The sequence below is a fragment of the Scyliorhinus canicula genome, chromosome 12 (genome assembly GCF_902713615.1).
Source record: "Scyliorhinus canicula chromosome 12, sScyCan1.1, whole genome shotgun sequence".
NCBI lineage: Eukaryota > Metazoa > Chordata > Chondrichthyes > Carcharhiniformes > Scyliorhinidae > Scyliorhinus > Scyliorhinus canicula.
In genome coordinates, this window is record NC_052157.1 from 101,627,474 (window position 1) to 101,633,473 (window position 6,000).

At 47.9% G+C, this 6,000-nt stretch overlaps 1 non-coding gene across 1 annotated transcript; it reads left to right on the forward strand.

The window, feature by feature from the left end:
• Positions 1 to 4,534: 4,534 nt before the first annotated feature.
• LOC119975329 lies at positions 4,535 to 4,653 on the forward strand. Its single transcript, XR_005462745.1, has one exon. It is a non-coding gene; the product is annotated as a 5S ribosomal RNA (ribosomal RNA).
• Positions 4,654 to 6,000: the final 1,347 nt, after the last annotated feature.

Sequence of the window (6,000 nt, forward strand, 5' to 3'; positions counted from 1 at the left end):
TCGGGTGGTATGGGAATAACTGTGGGAGGTAATGGGGCGGTTTGGATTTGGGCGGGGCTTCATTGACTGGGTCAGGCTGCTGTATCAGGCTCCTGTTGTGAGCGTACGGACGAGCAAATCAACATCGGACTATTTCAGGCTGCATCGGGGGAACGAGACAGGGATGCCCCCTCCCCACTGCTGTTCGCATTGGCCATAGAGCCACTGGCAATTAAACTGAGAGCCTCAAGGGGCTGATCCGGGGGTGGGGTGGGGGGAGTGGAACACAGACTCTTGCTATACGCAGACAACCTGCTCCTATATGTTTCAGACCAACTGGAAGGGATTGAAGAAATTATGAGGATTCTGGGGGAAATTTGGCCGGTTTACAGGTAATGAACTGAATATGGGGAAAAGTGAGATGTTTGCGATCCAGGCAAGAGGACAAGAGAGGTGATTGGGAGAGCTGCCGTTTAGGGTGGTAGCGGGAAGCTTTCGGTACCTAGGCATTCAGGTGGCGCGGGAATGGGAACGGCTACACAAGTTAAATTTGGCCCGATTAGTAGATCAAATGAAGGACAATTTCCGAACGTGGGACGCGCTCCGGTACTCCACCAGCCCCGTGGTGGTGGCAGCCCTGAGAGTCTGGGGGCAATACCAACTTTTACAGATGCACTATAGAGAGCATCCTCTCGGGCTGCATCACAGCCTGGTATGGCAACTGCTCGGCCCAGGACCGCAAGGAACTTCAGAGAGTCGTGAATACCGCCCAGTCCATCACACGAACCTGCCTCCCATCCATCGATTCCATCTACACCTCCCGCTGCCGGGGGAAAGCAGGCAGCATAATCAAGGATCCCTCCCACCCGGCTTACTCACTTTTCCAACTTCTTCCATCGGGCAGGAGATTCAGAAGTCTGAGAACACGGACGAACAGACTCAAAAACAGCTTCTTCCCCACTGTCACCAGACTCCTAAACGACCCTTTTATGGACTGTCCTCATTAATACTACACCCTGTCTGCTTCATCCGATGCCAATGCTTATGTAGTTACATTGTATATATTGTGTAGCCCTATTATGTATTCTCATGTACTTTCTTGAATTCTGTTCAATTCCCTTTCTTCCAATGTACTGAATGATCTGTTGAGCTGCTTGCAGAAAAATACTTTTCACTGTACCTCGGTACACGTGACAATAAACAAATCCAATCCAATCCAATCCAATAGAGGAGACATGTAGGAGCGGAGGGAGCATCGGTCTGGTCTCCAATTTGCCCCGGGAATGCTGGATGGAGGGAACCGGAGATGGCAGAGAGCAGGGATTCAGAGGATGGGGAGATATGTTTATAGAGGGGAGCTTTTCCAGCCTGAGGGTGCAGGACGAGAAATTTGGATTGACGAGTGGAACTTAGTTTAGGTACCTGCAGGCGCTGGACTTCTTACGCAGGCAGGTCTCAACCTTCCTGCTCCTACCGCCAAGGGGGATACAGGACGGGGTAGTTTCCAGAATGTGGGTGGGAGAAGGAAGGGTTTCCGACATTTGCAAGGTGCTTATGGGGTCAGAGGAGACGCAGACCGAGGAGTTGAACCCCAAGTGGGAAGAAGAGATAGGAGGAGAGATAGAGGATGGTCTCTGGGCGGACGCATTGAGCAGAGTCAACACGTCCACATCATGTGCCAGGCTCAGCCTGATACACTTCAATGTCGTTCATTGGGCTCACATGACAGTGGCCCAGATGAGCGGGTTCTTTGGGGTAGAAGATAGGTGCGCAAGGTGTGCGAGAGGGTCAGCGAACCATGTCCATATGTTCTGGGCATGCCCGAAGCTTAAGGGATTCTGGCAGGGGTTTGCGGATATCATGTCCAAAGTGTTGAAATCAAGTTTGGCACCGAGTCCAGAGGTGGCGATTTTTGGAGTGTCGGAAGAGCCGGGAATCCAGGAGGAGAAAGAGGCAGACGTTCTAGCCTTTGCTTCCCTGGTAGCCCGGAGGCAGATACTATTAGCTTGGAGGGATCCAAAGCCCCCAAAGGCGGAGACCTGGCTATTAGACATGGCTAGCTTCTCTATTTGGAGAAAATCAAGTTCGCCTTGATAGGGTCACTGTTAGGGTTCGTCCAGAGGTGGCAGCTGTTTGTCGACTTCTTTGGGGAAAATTAACCGTCAGCAGAAGGGGGCGGGGGGCGGTTGGGGTTTAGCTTAGTTTAGAGTAGGGGGTCAGTAAAGGTAGGACCTGTAAGGGAGCAAAACCGGCTTTTCACTATGTTTATATTTGCATGTACATTGTTTATTCTGTTATTGTCATAAAACCATAAATACCTCAATAAAATGTATATAACAATACCTATTTACTATGTAATCTGCTGACCATACATCTCGTGTGTCTCAAAAACATGGGCAGGTTAACTAGCCTAAATCCCATCATACACTGCTGCCAGAGTAGGCACAGAGGGGCAGCACGGTAGCAGAAGTGAATAGCACTGTGGCTTCACAGTGCCAGGGTTCCAGGTGCGATTCCCTGCTGGGTCGCTGTCTGTGCGGAGTCTGCACGTTCTCCCCATGTCTGCGTGGGTTTCCTCCGGGTGCTCCGGTTTTCTCCCACAGTCCAAAGACGTGCAGGTTAGGTGGATTGGCCATGATAAATTGTCCTTAGTGACCAAAAAGGTTAGGAGGGTTATTGGGTTACGGGGATAGGGTGGCAGTGATTGCTTAAGTGGGTTGGTGCAGACTCAATGGGCCGAATGGCCTCCCTCTGCACTGTTTGTTCTATGTTTACATGATTATCACTGCTATGTCCTAAAATACAAGTTTAATGGTTAATAATAATTATCCAGTACACTTTTTAATTAAATCTCAGTCCTTAATAAACTATCTTATGTAAAACTACTCTAGTGGCATCCTAGCTATTCAGTTTTAAGAGGTCTCGTTGCTGGACACCCCCTTCAATCCCCCATTTTGGCTCTTGGCTAGCCCAAGAATAGGCCATTAAATAGACATGCTGAACTTGTTGGAGTCAGGCCTGGGTGTGGAATGGTCAACAGGTTAGAGCTGTAACAGTTCCTTTTTATCAAGGGGGCGACTGTCTTTGTGCCATTCCCTAATGCGGCGTCTGGGGCAACAGAGCGTAGTAAAAAAGATGAGCAATATAAACAGCTGCAGAAATACAACAATGTACAAAATAATGCATATCCATGGATGGATATTAGTATTCAGTCCCCAATTCCATATTTTAGAGAAAAAGTTCTGTGATTTAAACAATTCCTCAGCTTTCTCGGTGTGGGTCTTGATGAGCTCCCGCTCCTTGTTCCAGAGGTGGTCAATTTGCGTTGCCTTCTTCTTGTGTCCTCCCCAGTCGGCCCACAAGTGCAGGATGTGTGGAAATCCCTTCTGGATGTATCGATGAATCCGTTGGTCATCGTCAATTCGCTCAAGGTCATCTGCTTCCACGATGGACACAGCCCTATATGGAGTCAATTCATGACGGCCAATTGCCACGTTCTCCCTGTGTCTGCGTGGATTTCCTCCGGGTGCTCCAGTTTCCTTCCTCAGTCCAAAGACGTGCGGGGTTAGGTGGATTGGCGATGATAAATTGCCTATCGTGACCAAAAAGGTTAGGAGGGGTTATTGGGTTACGGGGATAGGATGGAAGTGAGGGCTTAAGTGGGCCGGTGCAGACTCGATGGGCCGAATGGCCTCCTTCTGCACTGTAACCGTTGTGTGACCCCCATGATTCTACAACATCATGAAGATGTCATAAAATAACCAGAAAGACTAATACACTGCTCGCCTTAATAGATAGAACTAAAGAAAAGGGGGTAATAATCATGCTTCAGTACAAGGTACAAAGTCCTGGTTAAACCACACTTTGAGTACTGGGAGCAGTTCCAGGCTCCACTGCTGAGGAAAGATAAGTAGGAGGGAGTGCAACGTATATTTATAACTGGACTCTTAATGGCTAAATCATGAGGAAAGATTATACAAAATCGACTGTATTCTATATAACAGATTAACAAATGATTTGATGAATGTCTTTGAAGTATTAAAAGGACCAGATAGGACAGATTATTTTCACAGGTGGGGAGTCCAGAACTACAGGGCATACTCTTAAAAATTATAGCTTGATCTTTCAGGAGGGAAATTCAAAAATGATCCCACATGCAAAGAGTGGTGGAAGTTGGGAAATCCCTTCCTAAGCAGGCAATTAATGCCAGATGAATGGTAAATTTTGAATGGAGATTCGGAGATAGTTGTTCACCGAAGGTAATGATGATGATGTTTGGTGGGGGGGAAAAGCATCAAAATGGAGTTAGATGGCAGATCAGCCAGGATTCATTCCATGGTTGGATAGACTCAAAGGGCCAAATAAGTGACTTCTGTTCCTAGGTTCCTGAAGAAGGTAAAAGCTTGTAAGATGTGTCTGGGGACAGAGCCCTGAGAGAATGAGGTGGGGAAGGGGTAAAATGAAAAAAAAAATCCTTTGATAGAGTAGAATGCTATCAAATAATATTAATACCAGGACTGTGGCCTTTAACTAGGTAGAAAAGGAGACAGTGATTGCCTACGGCCATACTAGTCTGAAAACGCCCGATCTCGTCTGATCGCGGAAGCTAAGCAGATTCAGGCCTGGTTAGTACTTGGATGGGAGACCGCCTGGGAATACCAGGTGCAGTAGGCTTTTGCTGCCACCAGAGGCTGCTCAAATCTCACCATCCTCACACTCACATTCAGCAATCCACAAACATCCTTTTCACTCCTCGCTCCTGCACACACACACAAACACTTCCTTTCTCTCTATCTTATTGCTGTACATTATCCTCCTGCTACACAAAGACAAGTGGGCTGATTGAGATCAGAGAAGAAACACAAAACACCAGGGCGAGATTCTCTGGCCTCCCCATGACGTGTTGCTCAGCGGTGGGAGGTGGTCCATCGTTGGCCGGCAGCGGCATCTTCTGGTCCCGCCGGTGTGAATCCACCCCACGTTGCCGGGACACCCCCAGCAGTGTGAACAGCCAGAAGAACTCATCCCAGGTCTTACATTACTTTTGTCCACTCACACACAGGACTCTGAATGTTCACTTGCCAGATTCATTACCACGCCATTCTGTTTTAAAAGAATCTTATAACTGGGGGTGTTGAAACTAAAAACGTTACTGTGCAAGTAGAATGTAACATGAAGAGTCAGAGAGTGTAACTGTAATAGTGCATCAGCAAATAACATCCATGAAAAGAGCAGTACTAAAATAAATAAAATTCAAGGGTCTTCCGCGGGATGAAGGCAGCATTCACATTAAGATTGACAAACGGGCAGCATAAATAGAGATGAACGTGAGATCCAATTGGCATTACAGGGACACGGTTACAAGTTGACCAAGGTTGGGAAATTAGTAATCCAGGATACACCACATTTTCAAAAGACAACCAGAATGGAAAATGAGGAGTAGCCCAGGTTAAAAGGAGGACATGAAGATGTGAGTGTGAAAGGATCTTGTAGCTTCCCCTGTTTGAAGGAGTTAGAGGAGAAATTTGAATCGCCAGCAGGAAACGGATTCAGGTATCTGCAGGTACGGGATTTTTTGCGAAGACAGGTTTCGACCTTTCTGCTCCTACCGCCACGGGGAATCCAGGACAGGGTAGTTTCCCGAATGTGGGTGGGAGAGGGGAAAGTATCAGATATCTGCAAAGAACTCATGGCGTCGGAGGTAACTCAGATAGAGGAGCTAAAGGGCAAATGTGAAGATGAGTGAGGAGGAAAGATAGAGGCAGGTCTGTGGGCGGATGCCTTGAGTAGAGTCAATACATTCTCATCATGTGGCAGGCTCAGCCTGATACAATTTAAGGCAGTTTACCGGGCACACATGACGGTGGCCCAGATGAGCAAGTTTTTTGGGGTAGAGGACAGGTGTGCGGAGTGGGGGGGGCAGCAAATCATGTCCATATGTTTTAGGCATGCCCGAAGCTTAGGGGACGCTGGCAGGGTTCTGCAGATGTCATGTCCACGGGACTAAAAACACGGGTGGTG